Source organism: Protopterus annectens, chromosome 13.part0 (assembly GCF_019279795.1).
Source record: "Protopterus annectens isolate FY-2018-M chromosome 13.part0, PAN1.0, whole genome shotgun sequence".
Taxonomy (NCBI): Eukaryota; Metazoa; Chordata; order Ceratodontiformes; family Protopteridae; genus Protopterus; species Protopterus annectens.
In genome coordinates this window covers 661,665,516-661,689,299 of record NC_056747.1, presented here as the reverse complement: position 1 = coordinate 661,689,299, position 23,784 = coordinate 661,665,516, and the positions used below count along the sequence as shown (strand labels likewise).

The 23,784-nt window shown below is 39.2% G+C and overlaps 1 protein-coding gene across 4 annotated transcripts in view; it reads left to right on the top strand.

The window, feature by feature from the left end:
• The window catches only part of INPP5K (inositol polyphosphate-5-phosphatase K), a 1,033,350-nt gene that overhangs the window by 98,474 nt on the left and 911,092 nt on the right, over positions 1–23,784 (top strand). The gene's annotated exons all lie outside the window — the stretch shown is intronic.

Here is a 23,784-nt window from a genome sequence, read left to right as displayed (position 1 = left end):
TAGCAAGAGCAAGTAGGTTGAGACTGCAAGGTGGGTGGGTGGGGGCTATACTTTGTGGCAAAAGTAATGTTTGAAGAACTAGGTAGGTTAAGTATGAGAATGAGAGGAAAATTTCAAATTAGGAATGTTTACAGGTTAAGAAAATCCAACAAAATAGAATAGTGTGATTGGTTACAGTAGTTTAACAGTATTAGTATAACAAGTAAAGCAGGCATACATTTAGAGTAATGTCACAAAAAAAGCAAAGGTTCCAAACACAGATGACAAATGATAGTTAGTAGTCCTTGTAAACTCTTAAATCCCTTTATTAAACATAACAGGTAAGCGCTTTCACAGATCAACTCCGCTTCATCGAACCATATTAAATAACATAGATGACTAACAGCTATTTAAAATGTAGAGCAACCAACCAGATAAAACTTTAAAAATAGGGGAGGGGGGATGGTGTCTCATTAAATATGCAAAACACAGCAGCAGCTATAATGTAATACAAGCACTTAAAAAACAAGTAAGTCAATCAGAAACACTCGAATTGATAAAATAAACCTACAAATGTAAAACATAAGAAAAATATTAGAATATATATATATATATATATATATATATATATATATATATATATATATATATATATATCTGTTAAAGTATGCCTATTCAAATATCTTAAACATCTAATCATCACAAAAATAATAAAAATAAATATATAAAAATTAACGATGTTAAAGAGGTCTAACTTTTAAGAAAGGTGTAAGAGAAACCTTGCTATTTAAACCAGGAGGTTTATCAGCCTGCAGTTGTAAAAATCTATCTCTTTTCTCTAGATTCAGTCTTATGCGGTGTAGTGTCAGGGGTGGATACCTTAAAAATAAGTTCTAAGGCTAAAAATTTAAACTTGTGATTGGAGCCTTCTCTCTTTACATGCATTGCCAATGCACTTGATACTTTTGCATTCCTAATATCTCTCAAGTACTCCAAGATCCTTTCTTTGAATACCCTGTTCGTTTTACCTATATAGAAGGAAAAACATGGTACAGTAATAAAAATATACCAAGTTCTTGGTTAGACAATCCGCATAAAAATTAGTATCAATCTTGAAACCAAGGTTCGGATGAGAAACGTAATCACCTGTGTGTATACAAACACAAGCCATGCATCTTCTGCAGGCATAAGTACCATTCCTATCTGATAGAACATAGTTTGGGGAATTCAAAGGTCTATAGTAAAGTTGTTTGAGAGCCCTGTTATTCCTAAAGGTGAAATTAAGCTTATTCCCAATCACCCCTTGAAGTTCAGGTATAGTTAACAAAATGACCCAATTGGCACTAATAGTCTCACATACCATGTTAATATTACTGGCAAAGGTTAAGGGCATACGAACCTTCCTTCTGTTATCTACCACAGTGTTGTTGGAGTCAAACGCACCATCCAAATAGTGTGTATTAGTATGGGGCAAATTCCTAACAAAATACGGTTTACATCCATCTTTCCATGCCTCTTATATTTGTTTATCAATGACCTCGCTCTTATATCCTCTACTAATAAACTCCTCTTTTAATAAAGTAAGAGCTGATGCTAACTCTGCATCATCACTATGTAGACGCATTATTCGAAAGATTTGTCCACGAAGCACATTAAACTTAATGTGATTTGGATGCATACTGCTATTATGCAAGATATTATTCCGTCTAACACTCCTCCTAAATACACTGGTTGACGCTGAATATAGGTTATCTTTGCTAATTTCTACATCTAAAAAATCTATACGTGTAGTTGAGTATTTATTAGTGAATCTAAGGAAGCTGTTAATACCATTTAAATACTCTAAATTCAACTGAGTTCCTCTGTACCACACCAAAGCAAAAAAAATCTACAAAATGAATGTACCATCCAATAGATGTACCATAATTGGCATTAGATAAAACATGTTCAGTCTCCCAATTAACCAATGTTAGGTTAGCGTAGCTATTGGCACAAGCTGTGCCCATAGCCACGCCTACCTTTTGCAAGTACAAGTTGTCATTAAAGACAAATACATTATTTTCAAGAATTATTTCTAGAAGAGTACAAAGAAGGCTGATTTTATCAGTGGGAATGCCATGTGTACTTAGTATCTGTCTGATATTCTTAATCCCCCAGTCATTGGGAATGACTGTAAATAAGGAGGCAATGTCTAAGCTAACAAAAAAACAAGGTCCAGAGATAACATCAAAATGACTGCTTAGCTGAAAAAGGAACTCCTTGGTATCTCTCAATATAGTATTACATTAGTCTAATACAGTGTGCAAGTTCTTTTATACAAATGTTGATAAAAGTTTGGTTAACCAACCTCTACTGGATACTATAGGTCTTATCGGAAGTTGCTGTATATTCTTATGTACTTTTGGAAGGCCATGTAGTACAGGAGTGGTAGGATTTTCAACTTTGAAATAATCAAACAAAGGTTCTGAGATTAGACCTGTTATAAGAAGATCAAACATTAGAAATTCTACTTTGTCAATAATACCTTTGAGTGTGCCTATTGTTAAAGGGGTATAGGTATGTGTATCTTGCAACAATTCCATCATGCCTGATATGTAGACATACTTGTCTAAGACCACAATACCTCCACCTTTATCAGCTGGTCTTATTTCTATGCTGTTCATGTTCTTCAACTCAAACAGAGCTTGTTTTTCAGCATATGTTATATTATAAAAACAATCATTTAGAGTATGCTGAGGTAAGTGGTTAAGGATTTTGGGGACGGGTGTGTGACGTTACTCCTCTGGGCCAGTAATCAAGGAGCCTCAATCCTCACCACTGACCCCGAAGAAAATGGAAACTGACAGTATTTCCAGATGCAGCTCTCTGCACCAAGCACAATTTCCCTTAAGAGCACACATGGAGCACACTAGACCTGGGGCTGGGTTTTCCTCTGGACCCCAAATAAGACTTCACCTTTCTCTCTGCAGAAACCAGTGCTCTGTGTCCCTGTTCCAAGTTGCTGACACACACACACTCTGAGATCTGATTTACACACATACACCTGGGAAAGGCGGGCATAGGTTTACCAGCTCTGCTCCCTCTGCCCAGACTATAGGGTAGATTCACAGCCACCAGCCAGCTACTTTAAGCCTCTTACCAGGGTACCCAATTATTGTCAGTAAAATTTTAATACTTGTACAAATGGTAGTGTTTGGCCAAACAGCAAGACTTTCAGGAACATAAAGCCTATAGTGCCACCAAGTAAATGCAATTCTCTTAAAGGTTAAACTATTTTCTAAAAGACCAGCCACAATGAAAAGGTATAGATGTATTTAATAATATAGGAAACATGCAGCTACTGATTATCTATGTACAATAAACGCACAAGTTTAATTTCACAGGAAATGTAAAAAATAACACAGATAGAAATACTTTTAGCTATTTTCCTAACTGAAGAATTCCAATTCGCTGGTTACTTACACAAGGCAAGGTGAAGTGGATGGGTGTCTTCTGTCAGTTCCAGTAAGAATGCTGAGTGACACTCGCATCTAAAATAATTTCAGTCCTGGCTATAAAATGACACCCCATCTAATCACCTGATTCTGTGGTTCCCACACTACCCCCCCCCCCCCCCCCCCGACTGGAAGCTGAACCAAAATCTAGCACAGATGTATTACAGTACACACCTAGAGCTTTGCTAAGACACCTGGAGACTGTAAAACAATTCCAATACATTCATCCTTGTAGAGACTAAACGGCCATTCTCTGCCACCCCAGGGTAGCAATTAGTTCATCACTAAGGACACTAAGAGCAAGATCTCAGAGCAGACATTGCATCTCTGTCTGCATTCAGGCCTGTAAGATAAAATCTTTCTGACCTAAACCAAGTAATTTAATTTCAAGCTATTTTTTCCTAAGGTAAGCTGGGCTGAGCTTAAACCTTTCCCATCCAGCATCCTCTGTTAAGATATATACATTTCAACAGTTAACCACAATGCAGCCTGATATACATGTATGCTTCTTTTCTGTCCAGCAGGTCTCCCTGTTGATACATTTTAACACAAGCAGCTTTACAAATACTTTCTTTAACACAATCATCTGCACAAATCTCTTTAATGTACAAATGACATAAAATTCTTTACAAAACTCCAGCGCATATGTTACACGTGCACTGTCTTTCTTTCTCTCTGGCATAGCTGGCACAACCTCACATCATCACAGGGTAAATCAGAATGCCACACATGTCTGTGATAAAAATTGGATGCAGGACATTGAGAGTCAAAGTAAGGTATGTAACTGCTTGCAGTCAACAGTTTATCAAATTTCTGTGGTAACAACTTCCGTTTAATGTTAGCTGACAGTATGAATGGGGTTAAAGACAGATGTCCTGTCCTAAAAAATCAAACATAGCTTAAAACTCCTTAATATATATTGTTCAAGTATTGTTTTACAGTTAATTACCAACCCTAAAGAAATGGGGGGGGGGTTGATGATGACAGCCTTATCTAAGTAAGATGGCCGTATGCTCTTACAGCCTATGGCTTAAGAATAATGTAATCAAAAACAAAACGGTTGACAGTGTCATATGTGGCACTGCACAAGTCTACAGGCAAATGTTTGACCAAATATTACATTGCTATGGTGGCATTTAACTGCTGAAATTTCACTTACTCAGTGTTCTCGATATAGAAGCAGGCATTCATTTTTGTTGGCTGCATTTTGCTAGGTGCAAAGAAAAGTCCAGTGGCTTCAAGACTATGAATCCAGCCACCACATGGCTGTTATTTGTCCTAAAGAGTCATTCCTGTCATAGGTGATACCATCAAATGTTAGTGTACACAAAGACCCACACGAGGGTTTTAAAAAGTGTTTGCCTTGCCTTACTTTATAAATTAAATTGGCTAATTCTGTCTGATCATGCTAAGCACATAAGCAGACCTACTGAAATGCCTCATTGCTACCTCTTGCCCTGCACAAATCAGAAAAATAAAGCTGTATTAAAAACTGTAGTTTAATCCAAATAGGTGAAGATTCAGCAGACTTGGCAAACTGTTTATGTGCAGTACAGTGTGCTTTTACAGCCCGGAATTGAACAGGGAAATTAATGTTGCCCTCCAGGTATCCCAGTTTGAAACTCCTTGCTACAGCCATTTAGAAGGAAGGACAGTAGGTGGATGCAGACCAACAGGAACTGAAATTGCATAGAGAATACATGTGAAGGAATAATGTTAGTACACACAATGTTGGCTGCCTACAGTCCCAGAGGACTGTGTAATCTTTGTGCTTTAACCAACAGGAGCAATCCTGTCTAAAACACAACTGCTTGCAGTATGAGATTCAGTAATCTTCTCATTAATATGAGGTGATCAACAGGATAATATTATTGGGTAGGTAGATCTCCAAGCAAGAACTGCATTAAAATTGAGTCATTTGGCTGCTGATATTTTGCTTGCCAGGGAATTCCTGGGCTACTTTCCTGGGATACTACCCATTTGCTTGAGTAATACAGTATTGAAGTAATACAGTACAATTGAGTGAGGTGCTCATTTAAGAGTAGATCTTCATTATTCTCACAGCTGCAGTAGCCATTGGCTATATGGGTTGTATCCTGCTTAGGATACAACTGGTCATCTACACAAAAGTCTGGCTCCTCCCACACCTACACTATGACTGCTAATTGGCAATCCCCTTGGAGAGAAATCAGCAGTGAGAGTGCAGATAATTTCAGCACTTTTTGCTGCCTCGAGGGAGTATTTTTACAGTATTGGAAGTTTTCTTTTAGGGATTGTTGTTGTTAGCACTGGGCTTATTTTTGACTTTTGGTTAACCCTGGATCATTTCCAGAGTGTAGTCTCAGTAAAGAAATTTCTGAGGAATCTAACACTCTTGATTCTGAGCAAGGTTTGTCCTCTTCAGCTTCCTTGGAGGAGTTTTCCTTTTCAGAAACTATTTCCAGGATTTTTTTTTTTTTTTGTAAACAGGTGGATGTTCCCCCTGAAATGAGGAGATACCATATGTTGCAAGTGGATGTTCCTCATTCTGCACCAGTTCCTTCAATTCTGCTATCCTTTGGAGGATTTGTTAAATGCTGCCTGTACTAACCTTGACTCTCAACCCTCAGTCCCTGAAAAGGCAGACTATAAATTACCTCAAGGAAATTCTTGTCTTCTCATCTTAGATCTACCCCAGCTACCATTCAACCTCTTCCGCAGCTGGAAACAGACTTTCACTCATTACTAACCTCTTCTTTGAATAAAGAAGGTAAGGCATTGGACAGATTTGGTAAGAGAATTATTTGTTCTTCCACTTCAGCATACAGGATTCTTAACTACCAAGCACATATGTGGAAGTTTATTCTTTGTTGTGTAGACAGTTTGAGGGAATACTCTGCTACGCTTTCTTGAAAAGGTAGCTGCTATCTGAATTCTGGTATTTCTGATCTGTTTCAAGTATCTAAAAATACTTTGAAGAGTGCATATGACTGGGAAGTTACTGTGTCTAGGGCTACTGCTATTGCTTCAGTTTTGAGGCAGTATGCCTGGGTATGTAACCAAAAGTTTGCTTATGATGTAAAGTCTGAGATTTTAAACTCTACTTTAGAAAAGGAGGTTTTGTTTGGCCCTTCTGCTACTCAGGTCCTCAAACAATTTAATAAAAGAGATGATGGAGTTTATAAGATTTTTCAAGTCCCCATTACAAATCTGTCAAATCCTCTATTCCCTGCAAAAGGTAAAGGAAAAAGCTTTTTCAGAGACTAGATCTAGAACTTTCCATTTTCAACCTGTTTGTGAAAGTGCCAACATGCATAATGTTGACCCTTGAGAGTCTGTTACCTGTCATTTGTCTTTTGAGTTTTATGATAACATTAGATCTAAAGGATTCTTATCACATCCCTCAGTCACAACTGTCAGGAAATTTTTCAAATTCTCTGTATCTGGATCACTTTTAGTTCTCCATGTTACCCTTTGGGTTATCTACAGCTCCAAGGGAGTTTACATAGTGACTTGCTCTGGTGATGGCTCATTGCAGACTACAAGGTATTTACTTACATATTTCCTTATTTAGACGACTTCTATTTGCAGAAGTTAGGAGCCCTTAAAAGGGTTTCCCTTTTGCCTAACCCATGTGGGGTTCCAGATAAATGTTCAAAAATCCTCCTTATTCTATCACACAGTGTTGTGTTTCTACTGGCTTCTAGACGCTTCTCAGCAAAAGGCTGTTTTCATGAATAGATAAAAACTTTCATGAACTTCTCTAATCAGTCTTAGACTTCAACAACAGAATATCTCAGGATCTTGGGGCTCATGGCTTCTGTGATTCTCATGATCCCTCTTTCCAGGTTTCACATGAGCAAAATCCAATGTCTTTTAAAAAACATGTGACTCGAACAGTGTCATTACTGGAATCTCAGCTTCCAGTCAGCTCTGGGCTTCGTCAAAAAGGAACTTTAGTGGTATAAACCACAAATGGCTCAGCTTGTGTTTGGGTCTTTGGATGTAAAAATAGAACTTCTGTGGAACTCTTCAGACAAACCAAAGCTCACAACTGTGAAAGATATTGGCTGCAGTCCATGCCGTAAAGTCTGTTTGACATCTGTGGTCCCCAGGACCTCTGCAAGTGGTGCATAAGCAAACGGGGGGTCACCACGTTTTACTCTATGTGCAAGGTGGCTATGATTTCTTGGGACGTTTATGTTTTTTAACTTTCTACAAGCATTGCATTCTATCAGATCAAAATGTAGGGGCAGACCAGCTGAACAGGACCAGGACAGACCTTCATGAAAGAAGTTGAACAAAAGGGTATTCCAGGAATTCATCTAGCTGTGGAGAACTCCTCAAATAAATCTGTTTGCCTCCTTTCAAGACATACACCTAAACAAATTCTGCACCATGCTGTTATGGTCTGTCTCCGTATTTGGGCTTTCAAAGGGATAAGGTCTCATTAAGATCAGATCACTCATTCATGCCCGGAGTTGTTTGAGTGTACTTTGAATTAAGCCATGAACCTCCCTTCTATATGGAGACTTAGAACCAGGGAGAAAAGATTCCATATACTATGGACACTGCATAAGCAGCTTAGGTGCTATCTTGGCAAAACTAAGTCCTTTAGGAAAGCAAATCAGCTATTTATTTTTAATGATCAAACAGAGAAAGGACAACCTGTATCAAAATAGACCATTTTAAGATGGTTGTCCTTCGCTATTGCCTTTTGTTATATCCACTGTGATAAGTCAGTTCTAGGCAGAGTCAAGGCACATTCATCTAGAACCTTGGCTTCTTCAGAGGTGTATTGAAAAGGATTGGACTTTAGAGGTATTCTAGAGGCAGGTACATGGTTTTCTATATGTACTTTTCAAGCATCATAAACTGGATTCCATTTCTAGCTTTTCTAGGTCAAGGACCAGCCTTGCCTTGACCATTCTTCAGGGGATCCTGGAGCCATATGCTTCCCTTCTTCCTAGATTGGCTAGACTTTGGTAATCAACCCTTGTAGCCTAAAGGCTACTGTAGCAGTGAGAGTGGCCATAGTACAGTTGTGTAAACAGTACTTGCCTTTAACAGTAGATGTTCGAATTCCTTACTGCTGAAGTAGCCACACCCACCCTCCATCTCTCTACAATTGTATGTAGTTAGTGTTGGGATATAAACTTTTGTGATAGTTTTACATTGTTTTCAATTTCAGGATGCATACTCTCCTCATGGTCAAGAAAGTCCTGAAGAAAGCCTTACGCTAACTGCTAATTTTCATCCACAGGACTTGTCTAGTCACCAGTCAGAGTTAAGGTATGGGAGGAAGCCAGAGCTTTTTGAAACTGGCCAGTTGTGTCCTTGGCAGGACATAGGTTCATCGGCCCAAGGGCCTACATAAGCCTAGCCATCAAGGTTTCCTGACTTACGCCACCAAAGAAAGTTATTTTCCTGTGCCACTGTCGAGCAGAGACACAGAAGTGATCCCCGGGGTGTATTTCCTATTTCCCATCTACTCATCAAGATTTTTCTTGAAGAGTGCTAATGAAGAACTTTGCTTGACATAGACGGGTAGCCTGTTCGAGTATGGGAAGTCTTTGGGACAGGAATATATCCCTCCAGCATGTCCTGTTTATTGTGGTGACAAGGTTTAGGTCCCTAGAGCATGTAGCTCGGAGGGATTGGGATTTCTTTAGGTGTAGCATGTCCAACAGCTCTGGGTTTGACATAGCTTTATATGTTAGGCAGAGATCACCTCAGAGTAGGTGATATGCTATGGAGTAAAACTAGAGTTTTTTGAGATGGTCAGTGTAGGGCATTTGTTTGAGGCCAGTAATCCTCTTTGTGAGGTACTTCTGTGGCCTTTCCAGCTGCTGCAGATGTCTTGTGAGGTACATTCCAAAAGGGGCGTTGTACTCTGTAATGGGTCTAATGAGTGTCGAGTAGAGGGGAACAATGACCTCTTTTTTTTCCTGGATGAGAACCCTTTTATGATGAGGTGTGCCACATAGAAGGACTTCCTGACTACTGTGGCGATGTGACCATCAAAGGAGAGACTACTGTCCACCTGGGTCCCAAGGTCTCTTTTCACACATACAGTGTTAATTAGATGTGGTAGTTTATGGGTACAAAGTTTTTACTAAAGGGGATGACACTGCACCTTTTGGCATTGAGCTTGAGGCCATGGCTCAGACACCAGGCATCTGTCTCAGCGAGGCCTTTCTGTAGGATGTCCACATCATTTGGGAACTTGACTATGGCTCCTAGTTTGCAGTCATCTGTGAACTTCGTTAGCCAGGGGCCTTCTGTGTTAGCCTGTTCTTCAGAGAAGTAGATACCAAACAGGAGAGGTGCCAGGACTGAACCCTGTGATACTCCACTTGTCACTGGTTTGAGGTCAGATTTGGAGTCTGCAACTTTTACAGTGTGGGTTCTGTCAGTGAGCCAGTTGGCAACCCATCTCGTGACGTAGGGATTCATACCTAGTTTAGTGAGTTTAGCTATAATTCCCGAATGGGGCATGTTGTCGAAAGCCTTGGCGAGGTCAGGATAAGCTGTGTGAACCACCTTACCCTCATCTACGGCTTTGGTGACTGCCTCAAAGAAGTCGATCAGGTTCAGGCGGCATGATCTGCCTTTCACAAACCCGAACTGGGTGGGATCCAGAGTTTGGAGGTTACCAATGTCTTTGTTTGAGTTCAATGATGATATGTTCCATGGCCTTGCAGACCAGGCTCGTCAGGCTAATAGGGCGATAGTTCCCGGGATCAGTGGTGGCTCACCCTTTGTGGAGCGGGATAACTGTTGCTGTGTGCCATTCAGTGGGCACAAAGCCTGATGCAAGGCTATTATTGTACATGGTGTTTAGGTGGGGAGCCAGTTCGTTCTGAAGTTCATAAAAAACGCAGCCTGGGATGTTGTCTGTGATGTTGTCCGGTCCCATGGATGCTGTGTTTTTTGCTTTAGAGAGTGCAACTTTTACCTGCCTAGGTGTGATTACAGGGACTCTGCATTCTTCCTGTATAGTTATGGTCTCTTTAGGGGGTGAGGGGCGGGGTAAAGTTAGCATTGAACCTATCTGCCAGGATGTTGGCAATATCAATTGGTTCTTTAATTTTTGTACTGTTGTGCTGTAACTCAGAGCAGATCTGGGTGTTGCCATCGAGATTCTTGACATAGCTATAGAATGCTTTGTGGTTGTCCTTTAGAATTAGTGGCAATTTTGTTTTCGTAGCTAACTTTGGAGGATCTTATAAGGGATCTCAGCTTCTTACTGAGGCTGACCAGGGAGCTCCTCCATTCATGGGATTTTACTCTCTTTTGCAACAGTTTCTTCCTTCTGTTGTACAGTTTGTTTATGACAGGGGACCACCAGATTGGCTTCCTTTTTTGGAGGATAGCGTCTTGGTTCTGTTTGGGATAGCACGATCCATGCACTCGTAAGTGCTTATAGAGTGCATTTGTGTAGGATTCAGCAGTTGAAACTGTATTGTCCATCTGCATGGGTGTCATGAAGTTCACCATTTCTGTCTTAAGTTGGCTTTGGAGAAATTTTTTACCATGGTTTCCTTAATGGGGTGTGGGGGCGGGATGTGGATATCAAGGGTGATTAGCTTATGGTCGGATCGGACCAACGAGTAGTTGACTTCAGGTGTGGGTCATGACTAGGTCTAGGATATTGTTACCCCTGGTGGGGGTGTGGATAAGTTGATCCAGGGCATTGGAGTTCATAGGTTGATACTAGGCTATCTGCCCTAGGGCATTTATAAGCCTAGCCAGAGTGTGTTTGGCTTTCGCCACCCTTTTAGATTAGTTGACTGTGCGTCTGTATAGTAGGTCACAGAAGATCGCCCTTTTAAGGTTAGTTTACTGTGCCTCTGTCTAGTAGGGACACAGAAGAGATCCCAGGGGTAAACCTACGATCTCCCATCCACTCATCAAGATTTCTCTTGAAGAGGGTCATTGAGGGGCTCTGCCTAACATGGATTGGGATTTTGTTCCAGAGTGAGGGGAGCCTCTGGGATATGAATCTGTCCCTCCAGCATGTCCTATTTATTTCTGTGCTGAGGTTAAAGTCCCTGGAGCATGTAGCTCTAAGGGATTTGGATTTCCTGAGGTGGAGCATGTCCATTAATTCTGGTTTGGACATGGCTTTATACGTCGGGCACAGATCGCCTCTGAGTAGGCGGTAAGCAACTGAGTAGATCTGGAGTTTCTTTAGCCTAACTACGTAGGGCATCTGTTTGAGTCCCTTGATCCTCTTGGTGAGGTACTTTTGGGGTCTTTTCAGTTGCTGCAGGTGTCGGGTAAGGTACATCCCAAATGGGGCATTGTATTCAGTTATGGGCCTGATGAGTAGAGGGGCACAATGACCTCTCTTGATCTAGATGTGAACCCTTTTGTGATAAGGTGGGCTATATAGAAGGTCTTTCTAACCACTTTGGCAACGTGATTGTCAAAGGAAAGATTTCTATCTACTTGGGTCCCCATATCCCTAATTTCTTCCGTACTTAATGGATTACCACCTATGTGGCAATTTGTGGACACTTTGTTTTTCCCAAAGGGGATGACTATGCACTTTTTGGCATTTAGTTTTAGGCCATGGCTCTGGCACCAGTTATCCATCTCTGTGAGACCCTTTTGGAGGATGCTTGTGTCAGTCGGCGAGTCAATTATGGCACCCAGTTTGCAGTCATCTGCAAACTTGGTCAGCCATAGTCCTCCTGTGTTAGCCTGTACCTCAGAGAAATATATACCGAACAAGAGAGGTCCCAGGACTGAGTCTTGTGGGACGCCACTTGTAGCTGGTTTAGAGTCTGACATGACACCTGCAATTCTGACCATGTGGGTTCTATCCCTGAGCCAGTTTGCAACCCATCTTGTGACATAGGGTTGATATTTAAGCTGGTGAGCTTATTTATGATGCCCGAGTGGGGTATTGTGTCGAAATCTTTTGCGAGGTCCAGGTAGGCTGTGTGGACTACCTTCCCTTCATCTATGGCCTTGGTGACTGTTTCAAAGAAGTCAACCAGGTTCAAGAGGCAAGATTTGCCCTTAAGTAAGCCGAATTGGGTAGGATCCAGTGTTTGGAGGTTCCCAATGTCCTTATTTATGAGTTCCATGATGATACACTGCATAGCTTTGCAGACCAAGCTAGTCAGGCTTATAGGGCGATAGTTTCCAGGGTCCGTTGTGGCACCACCTTTGTGGAGTGGGACCACTGTTGCTGTATGCCATTCCTTGGGTACATATCCTGTAGTAAGGCTGAGATTGAACAGTGACTTTATGTGAGGGTTCAGTTCTTCTTGGAGCTCATGTAAGACGCAGCCCGGGACACTGTCCGGTCCCATTGATGCTGTGTTTTTGCTTTGGAGAGGGCAGCTCTCACCTGTGCATCTGTGATGTCAGGGAGGCTACACTCTGTTGGGATAGACATTTGCTCTTTTGGGGGGGAAGGGGGGGAGAAATTTGCACTGAACCTGTCTGCAAGGATGTTGGCAATGTCTGTGGGTTCAGTGTATTTTTTGTTATTTTGCACTAACTCAGAGCATATCTGAGAGTTGCCACCCAGGTTCCTGACATAACTAAAGAAGGCCTTGTGATTATCTTTAGTATCTTGTGCAATTTTTCTTTCAAAGCTGGCCTTAGATAATTTTATGAGGGATCGTAGTTTCTTGCTAGTACTGATCAGAGATGCCTTCCCTTTTTGGGATTTTGCTCTATCATGTAGTAGCTTCCTCCTTCTGTTGTATAGCTTATTTATGGCTGGGGTTCACCAGACAGGTCTCCTGCCTTTGGAGGAGTGAGTCTTGATTTTATTTGGGATAGCACAATCCATACATTCCTGTAGGTGTCCATAGAATGCGTTTGTAAAGGATTCTGCGGTTTGGGCCATATTTTCCACTGTCCCGGGGGCTTTGAAGGATTCCACCTCGGTTTTGAGAAGTTCTTCACTGTGGTTTCCTTGGCTGGGGGTGGGGGTGGGGATGGGATATGGATGTCCAGTGAGATTAATTTATGGTCAGATCTTACCAATGAGGGGTATACCTCTGGTATGGAACATAGATTCCCCATGTTGGTGATGATCAGGTCCAATATGTTTTCCCCTCTTGTGGGAGTGGTGACCAGTTGTTCCATAGCATTTGAGTTTATAAATTCTAGGAAGCGTTGGGCGAGGGTGCTGGGGCTTGAGTAGTGCTCCCAGTTTATGTTTGGGTAGTTGAAGTCACCCAATATGAGTGTGTTTGGAGAGACCTTCATATTCTCCAGTGTTCTCAGGAACGCTGTGTGGGGTTCCTGAGTTTGGGAGGGTGGTCTGTAGCAGGCTACAAACTGAAAGGCAGTTTTGCCCACTGTTAGTTGCAAATGGATGGTCTCTGATGCTTCGTGCAGTGCCACTAACCTGGAGGTGTGGGTATCTTTGATGAATATGGATACTCCCCCTCCTTTTGTGGTTCAGTCCGAGTTTTAGGGCCGAAAAGTATGGTATGAGGTATAACCTGGTAGTGCTGGGGTGCTCTTGGGAGCCTTGAACCAGGTTTTTGTTATTGCACAGATATCGATATTCTCCATACTGAGGAGAGCCTCGAGTGCGTGCATCTTGAGGTTTAGACTTCTGGCGTTGAGCAACATTGCCCTTAGTTTCTTTTTCCTTGTGTTGTCTATGGAGGTGGGTTTGTCTTTTGAGCCTTGCCTAAAAAAGGCACTATGGGGGTGGCAAGAGCCTTAGCCAATATTCGAAAGCCCAGGGGTGACAGGTGCAAGCCGTCCCTAGCGAAGCAACGTGGCTTGTCGAGCATGTCATCCCAGGCTGACAGACACTGGATCCCCTTTGAATGACACCAATACTTTAGCCAATTGTTAAAATTGATCATTTTGTCTTTATACTGTGGCATCATTCTTGGTGAGGGTAAGATGCTACTCAAGGTCAGGGTCATACCAGCCTGGGCTACATGATCAGAGAGCTCCTCTATGTCTCTTTTCATGTAGTCCAGGGAGGTACGTCTCGGGTAATTCACACCAGGAGTTATGTCTCAGGTCATTAACACCAGCATGGACAATGATGGACTCATATTTGTACTTGCTTTGGAGTGACATGAGTGCTTGTGTTATGTGGCGGATCCTGGCACCCGACAGGCAGCTTACAGTGACCTTCTCTTTGTTCAGCCTGGTGAGTGGGACGTCAGTGTGTCTGACAATAGAGTCACCTATTACAAGTGTATTATGTGTGTTGTTTAGCCTTAAGGGCTGTGACTGTGTGGCACACTGACTTTGTGAACTATGTGATACGTGGGTATTGTTGTGGGGTAGCGGTTGCTTGGATGTCTACTTTGGAGGTCTCTGCTGCTTGGGAAGATTTTTATTTAGAGCCTCCGAGTATGTTTCTGTGTGTTTATGTGTTTGGTTTGCTGTTGCGATAGGTCTGTGTGAGACTGAATTTGTGGTGTGTGTGGTTACCTTCTCCGCCTGACTGACTGTGCCAGTACTGGGTTGAGAGAGCTCAGCCTCCAGTTTGGCTATATAGTTGCATCTCTCACATATATTTGAGCTTGTTGGGAGGAGGAGAGGGTGGTCTGTGTACATAAGGCAGTTGTAGCATTGCCTGAAGATTCCCAGATTCACCAGCTGGACTGGAGAGTAAATCCGAAACTGACTTTTGGACATGCCAGAATAGTATAAGGAACTACTTTTTGACTGATCAAAAAGGACCAATAAGGAGCCAAGTATTTTAAGGGAGTATAAGAGGGTGTAGTGCTTTAGTTTATTAGTGCTTACTTATAAGATTACTTATACGAGCAACTGCAGGGCTTTAGAATGAAAATAGAGTGCTTACTTTGAGATTTAGAACAGTTCTAAGGGAAAAAGTGAAGAGCAGACTTTGTGGAGCCGGGAATAGTTTAAACCCAGTTAAGCGGCGCTCTCCAATGCTGCTCTATTCGCAAAATCGTGCATAACTGCGCAAATGCGGGTTTTAAAGCAGGGAAACCGAGAGATGGGAATTGACCCAAAACGGCCAATAAGTTACTAGTTTCAGGGCTGAGACCACTCCTCCAGGGACAGATAGGCTGCTCAAAGCTCCCCACTCTCACTGGTGAACAGAGAAGCTTCCTCCTATCCAAGTAAGGATATGAGCAACACAGGAAACTATACCACAGTCTGGAATTCAGCAAAACCTGAAATCTGGACTAATCTATTTCAGCAAAGGTGGGAAAAGAGAATCATCAAAAAATCAAAAAATTTTTCCTAGGTGATAGCCCCAAAACTCATTATATATTGGAATTAGTTGAATTTTGTTTAACTAACAATATTTTTGAATTTAATGGCGTTCTGTATAAACTTATTTATGGGAATGTTTGAAAATGAATTTTTGTATAGACAACAATTTTTTAAGAACAATGTTATAAAGTATTATAGATTTATCGATGATCTTGTTTTCATCTGTAAAGGTGACTTTAATTCATCTACACAGTTCATTCATGAATTAAATAATAATAAATTTGGTATTAGTTTTAGTGATATACAATTGGGTTGTCAGGTAAACTTTTTAGATATTTCTCTTGAAGGTACTAATGGCCATTTGATACATACTGGCATCTATAGAAAATTTGATGAAATTAGTTGGAAGATGTGGGGCAATAGTTGCCACCCTTCTCATACTTTAACAGCTATTCCTTATGGAGAATTTATTAGAATAAAAAGATTAAATACTGATATTAAATTAGCTTATGATGAAGCTCTCAAAGTAGCTGAAGTGTTTATAAATAGAGGATATAATCCAGTAAATGTTAAGAACAGTCTTAGTAAGGTATTTAAAAACAATAATGTTGTAAATACATTCAATAATTGTTTTAATTATAACAGTTATAATACCCATGAATCAAATGAGGAGAAGGTGTTTTTTGTTACCAAATATACAAATTTTTCATATATTATTAATAAATTAATTATAAAGTATTGGAATTTCATTAAGAAAGATATTATTTCATTAAAAGATACAAAACTAGTTATATCATATAAAAAAGGTAAAAGTATTCAAGATTTTTTAGTACATAGTATTTATAAGAAGCCTAAGACCAGTATATTTAATAATATGAAAGTTGTAGGAACTTTTCCCTGTGGAAATTGTTCCATTTGTAAGCATATAGTGTCTGAGGTGGTTAAGATAAACGGAAGAAATTTCACCACTAGAGCAAGATACTCTTGTATGAGCAAAGGTATAATTTATGCTATCTTTTGTACATGTAATAAATATTATATTGGTGAAACCAAGATAATGTTAGCAGATAGAATCAAAGAGCATGTTAGAGATGTAAAAAATAATAAATTTAGCAGCCCTATTGCTGAACATTTTAATTCTGTACATAATGGCAATATTGATTGTATAAAAGTTACCACACTGGAACATGTACCTCTTTATTATAACAATTTGGAATGGCAAAAGAATATATTGAGACAGAAAGAATCCATTTTAATTATGAAATATGGTACTTTACATCCTTATGGTTTGAATAGAGAATGTAATTGGCAAAGTCTTATTTAGAATTGTGACTTTAAATATGTATTATACTTTTTTAATTGGTTGATTGTATAATTGATTTATTGTTTCATGCTGTATATATTCTGAATTTTTAAAGGCTTCATTGTTTTACTCTACAAAGGCTGTTGGCTGAGGCGCTAGAGAGATTCGTTTGAGCTGAATAAATTTTATAATTTTGGAAGGTAGAGCTGGGACTCACTGCTTGTTCTTGTTGTTGCTGAGAAGTATCTCATTCTCTTGTTGTTTTTCGTCAGAATCATTTTTTTGTTTGTTTTTTTCAGGAAACAGCAGAAAAACACACAGAAAGCACTGTAAATGCTATAAACAGGCTAGCGCACTTTAGTGTGTAGCCTACAACAGTTATAAAAAAACAACTTAAATTGATATAAAACAAGTGCAAAAACTGTAAAAAGCAGAAGGCAAATGCAATTTAAACTTTTTAAAGCACAGATCAGTTAGAAATTCACTTTTTAGGCAAGAAAAGGCAGTCGGAGCAAAAAAACAGAGAAAAGTTTATGAATTCCAGAAAGCGTTGAGCTAAGGAGTTGGTACATGAGTAGTTTTCCCAGTTAATGGTGGGGGTAGTTGAAGTCGCCCATTATTAGGGTGTTTGGTTGAACCCTAATACTTTCCAGTACATCAAGAAAATAGGAGTGGGAATCATAACCCATATACCATAAAGGCTACTGCAGCAGTAAGGGATTTGAACATAAACATTTATGGGCAAGTGCAACTCAGTGTATGTTTTGCTCAACTGATGTGAGCTTGTTGATGAGATGTCATTAATGATGATTCTGGTGAATATCACTGAGTATTATAGTACAGGTGTAAAGAATATAGAGCTAATTCATTTAGTATGATCAGATGATAAGCAGACTTTGCAGTTTTGCTGTGGAGAAGGGACATGGCAGGCTTTGAATACATTCCCAGTTGATTGTGTTTTTTGCATAGAAGAAATTCATGCAAAAGTGATAGTAAGCCTATTATTGTAGGATACTCTATCTTTTCTTTGAAGGTTTTAGGTTGCTGCTTGCAGCAGTACTTCTGAGATGATTAGCAACTTAAGTCAGTCAGGTTTGTTTGATTATGATGGCATAATTAGGTGCTATTATTTTATTTCTAGGGGATTTGAAACAGCTGTAGAGGTACTTAAGTGTGCGCCTTAGTATTAAAGGACTAGGCATTATACTTGAGTTTAAATTATGAGCTGCTAACCAGAGTAGTAGTGCATGAGATTATTGAACTACATCAGGAGGATCTTCATTTGATCTTGGTGACAGAATTATGACTACACCATTTTAGTTAATGGGGTGGTACGCAGCCTTAATAATAAATACGCTTATTAAGTGAATGATTTAGAGAAATGAGTACAAGTGTTCATTTTTTAACAGATGCTATTGCAATTTGAAACATTAGCCATTGATACTTGTCGAATGCAGTTTGATAGTGTAAGATTTGTATTTAGCAGGAGCATATTATATGACAATATGTGATTAAATTTGCTGGGTAGGATGGGAGATGGCTGCAGTTTATGAAAAAATAATAGTTTTGGGGTAGAGTATGGATGTTATTATGATACTTTAGGTTTAAACTTTTTATGAGATTACAGGATTCTAATAGTATATCTACTTACCTTGGCATCCATTTGTTTTGTATAAATATTTAAGTGTGATGAAGGGTTGATATTTCAGACGTATTTGAGAGAGACTTCAAACCAGTCTGAACACTCTAAGGTTATTTAAAAAAAATCTGGGATGCTACATGCAGAGGTAGCAGTGCATGACATTGTTCACAGTTGTAAGGTCAAATTTGTTTTAAGGTTGAGAGAGGGCTCATTTGGCTGTTTGTCTGACATGCTAAGTTTGCTTCATGCACCTTGGCTGAGATTTCATCAATGTTGAAGTAATAAAATACTGTTATGAGTCTTTCAAATAATGAATAAAAGATAAAGTTTGAGGTATGTTTTGTTCCCTCCTGGATATTGATGGGTAGCCTAGTGAAATCTTAGATGGAAGTGTATTATGGAGTAGTGGCTAAATGTCAAAATGTTGGACTATTATGTATGTCATGAGTACATTTTGTAGAGAGTAGAATGTGGATTTTGCATCTTGGCACTACGTGTTTCCTTGTAAGGGTGATATGCGACCAGTTAGAACCTAATGGATACTGGGTTGATGTTTTGGCTTGGCTTACTGTAAGAAGATCCAGATTAAGAGAAATAGATGTATAATAAAACTAATGCAGCACAGAGATAAGGTTAGATTGAGAGGCCTTTAAAAGAATGAGGTTAGGGGAGGGAGTGAGTGGAGAGAGAAAGATGTGATTTTCAGCATTACATTGTCCTAGAGCAGTAGAGTAGGTATGCTTGGATGGAGGGTTTCTACAGAAGGTTGAAGGAAGCACTGAAACTGTAGTCCTAAGCAAATGTAGGACTGGAGTGTGAGAAGATTTGGTATTGACTGCAGTTACTGGATAGGAATCTGGGCTAAGTATAATAAAGCTGTGCACCACTGTATAATACTGGGATATAAACAGAGACGGACAAGGTAAAGACTGTTTGCAAGATGACCCTTGTACAGGAGCATGTGTAAAAGTATGTTTGCATTTCTGTATATAGATTTATATTTGTATCAGTTTTTTTGGTATTTTGAGAGTGAATTTGTGCAGATAAGGATTATGATATTTGGTTAAGTGACCAGGATTCTGCCATTGCAGTTCTATGGATGTTTGTCCTAAAAAAATAAAAGGTAGTGTAACAATCAGTGAACCAGTGGCCACCCTCTGTACAAATTTAACCTATAATATATAAAATCTCTTTGTGTATGTATGTATGTATGTGTGTGTGTGTGTGTGTGTGTGTGTGTGTGTGTGTGTGTGTATATATATATATATATATATATATATATAAAATAATGATTGTATATAGTCATCATGTTTTGCCTTTTTTGTGATTTTCTTTTCATACATTTTGGAATGCTCACATTTTCAATTTACACTTCACTCACAGTATTTTTCCTTTGAGTACTTAACATCTGAGTGACACCTCCAGGTGCATGTGCAGTTATCACCTCCGGACGTCTCTAGGCGTCAAATATTGCTTGTTCATATTTACATCAATAATTTCAAAACTATGTTATGTACAAGGTTTTAAAAGACTTCATCTTAGAGCTTCCACAGTAGCAAACTCAACTGCATTAATAATTGATGTCTGTCTAGTGCAGGTAAATGGATATTAACTGTTGTTTTTAATGATATTAATTTATATAGCTATAATTTTTACATTTTTCTAAATATCTCAACCAATTAACAGACAGAACTCCTTAGCCTCATATGAAAGCTCTTGGCTAGATGAATAAAATGTTGCTGACAATGTGTGTAACTTAAGTGGTTGCTGAGGTAAGTTGTTTATAAAATATTACAAATGTAATAGTTGCTGTGTTTACTGTGACTTGTAAAATTCGGTTTAAGACCTAGAACCTAAAGAATACTACCAGTGTAAAAAGAGTTTGTGCTGAAGAGTTTGGCATTTACACTTCTTTAGTGACCCCTATAATCCCAGAGATGTGAACATGTGTTTGAAATGTGAGGGCATAATTTGATTCTGTCAAAAGGCTTAGGCTCCACCCATTGGAAGTTAAAGTGCAAACTTCCTGAGCTCCATTCGAATGAGTGAGTTAAAGCCTCCTTTGAAGGTGAAAGCATTTGCTTGCCATAAAAGTAAAGGATAAAAGGGACATTGATTTAAAATTTAATATGGGAGTTTAGGTGACAATAATGGCTTCCTCTGTAAATATGACAAATGATGTTGGAAGTGAGGGTGGTCTATAAGTTACTGAATGCTGCAGTACTATTTCGAGGATTTACTGTTAAGGTGAGTGCCTTGCTCAGCTTTACTTTTATGGCTGTTAAATTTGGACATGCCTGATAATTAAATGGTGGTAATGACATTACAGTCAGACTAATGGGAATTTTTTATGCCTGTTTTTGAACACAGATCTGCAGTTAGGTAAGGCATGGATGGTTGGATGAATGAGTGACTGAAGGTCTGAAGTCAGTAGGATGCTCAGAACTATGGAAGCTGAGAAGGGCAAAGTCATTTACTTACAGTTTAGAGATATGCATGGATTGGGCTGGAGGGGGGAAGGCAGAAGTAAGGGGGGAGTGTATGCATGGAGTGTGTTGGAGGGGGGAAGGTAGAAGTAAGGGGGGGGAGGGTATCTTCATCTTGGGTTACAAGACTTGTGGTGATGTCAACCATTAAGTACTTTGGAAAAGGCAAATAATAGATTTGATATGTATATGTGTGCTTCACATATAGAGAGAAAGTCAGTTTTGCTACTGTGTAAGTTGCTGGTAACATCTAATCTAGACTGCTGTATACCCATAAAGAAGATTCATCAGTAGACTCAAGATTAAGGATTGTCTACGTTGGTGTAGAATTGAAATGGACCTACAGTACCTAAATGTATAATTTCTGGAAAGCATCAGGGGACACAGGAGATTTGACTGAAATATTCATATTTTCCATAAAGTAAGGTAAATAAGTTACAGCAAACAAAGCATTTCCTTAAAAAGGGTGAGGGTGGTCACAGTGTGGAGTGATATGTAGTGTGTTATAGGTATTCAGAATGAGAATTGCTTACTTCAGAGGGCATAACAGATCCCTGAAGAGTAAGCATTTTAACTAAATGAGTTACTGGTGTTACATGCTGCTGCACTATAACCAATATGTTTGTCTGACTTAAATTCCTCTACAGTCTGATCCTTCTTGAACTTGCAGGATTAAGTCACAGGGTGGATGTCCTAAAACCAGTAGGAAAGGAAAGCTAACGTGGGCAGAGTTAAAGATGCCAGGGGAGGAGAAAAGGTGTGAGGCTAGAGATTGGAAGTTTGGGTCTGGAGGTCTTCCTTAGTAAATTTATGTCAGACAAACATGTTGCGTTTTATTCTATTAAACTTGTATTCCTAGATTTCTTGATTTGTGAAAGTGACTTCTACAATGTGGTTGCCACCCATCTTTATAAATTTGGTTACCTAGGCTTGGATTTAAATCCAATAAAATACAGTCCAGGAAGCCCTTGCATCAACTTATGACAGTACTTGTACTGTCTGTTTACTTACTTATTCATTCATACAGTTTGTTAACCGGGTAGATGAGCAGATAAGCAGATCCAATTCAGCGATAATGCAGGCTCTTTTAAGAGCAAAAAGACATGTTATCAATTCAACAAAACACATAGAAACATCTTTAGTGATTATTTTGTAGAGCCTAATAACAGTTGTAGAAAGTAGATAAATAGGTCACAACAAGTTTTACAGAGTCATTATGAAAACATCAGCAGAGCTTATACTATTCTGGTAAAATGGTTGTTGTTGGATATGTAGAGAGCAAATATACAACAAACTGTACAGGCATTATAAAAACATGCAGTAATGCTTTTACTAGTTCACGAAGTTGGTTGCTATTCAGTGTGAAACCTAGTAAATGAAAGAATCAGGTACTATCTAGAATGGATACTGTAGTAGTGGCAGGATACTGTTGTGCGTATTATAGTATAAGCTCAAACTAAACACACATCTAGTCAGGGAGTTCTAAGGGATTAAGAATGAGTAGTATGATTTACTGGTAAAAAGTGTTTACATAGTATGTACTTGACCAGTGGATTTTGGCTTATGGGATATTTGAGGTAAAGTGAGTTATTGCACGTTGATTAGAGCATGCTTTTTATTCACTGTGCTTGAAACAGTTACATGTGTTAGCTTTGAGCAGATTTAGTTTAGTTTGATTTTAAAGCTTTTTATTATTTTTCCACAATATCAATAAGCAGCTGATTCCATGTTTACAGAGCTTAATTCTGTGAATGTCTTTCCTCCAATTAACTTCCAAAATTGTGATCTTACCAGTGATATTGCCTCAGTGTGGGAATCCCTAAGTGTATATGATAGCTCTCTAGGTGTAATTGAAGGCTTTGAAGAAGATAATATCGAGGTTTGATAATTCTGAAAAGCAATGATCAGAAGAACATAGTGTCTGTGTTTTGGACTGTTAAATTTGGTTACTCTTAGTAACTCACAGTGAAACGTTTCTGTAACTGCTGGCAGTGCAGAGGGAAATATTTTTTCTCTTTGCATAAGATGGGTATGGTTAGAGTAACAGAATGTGAAGAGCATTATGCCATGTTGCATGTTTGGTGTGGCTTTGGGTGATAAGAGGTGCGAAATTTTGTAACTTGGGTTTTAGTTGATTTAGTGCCTTATTAATAGTTCAGTTTGTTTAAGGATTGATTAGGATCTAGTATAAGACAAAGATATATTTTTGTTGGTTAGTGACTGGTAGAGTGATGTTCCTCAAGTCTTTGGTATTGAGGGGGTAGTTTTGTAAGATCCTATTGCATTCTGAAAAGTATAATTCCTGACTATTTATGCACACTTTATTATTGTGGGTCTAAGTGGCTAGTTTGTTAAAATGTTTCTGTATTAATAGTGGGAGTCTGACAGAATTTTTTTCTAAGAGCAGCATGAGAATTTCATCTGTGTAAATCGCAAGCTTAAGAGAAGGGAGATCGATAGGTATATCATTTAGAAAAAAAGTGAGACAAGGAGGGATCCCAGAACAGAACCTTATAGAACTCAACTGGTTAATGTATCATAGTCTGAGATCTTAGCATTAGCAAGTGTTTAAAACTTCTATTGGTCAGGTAACTTTTTAACCACAGAATAGTGTTTTTTTCACCAAATTAAGTCCTAACTAGTTTGTCATCAACCATCTCAAAGTGCCTGGTCATGTCTGTGAATGCCTCTGCGTTTATTTTATTGTCA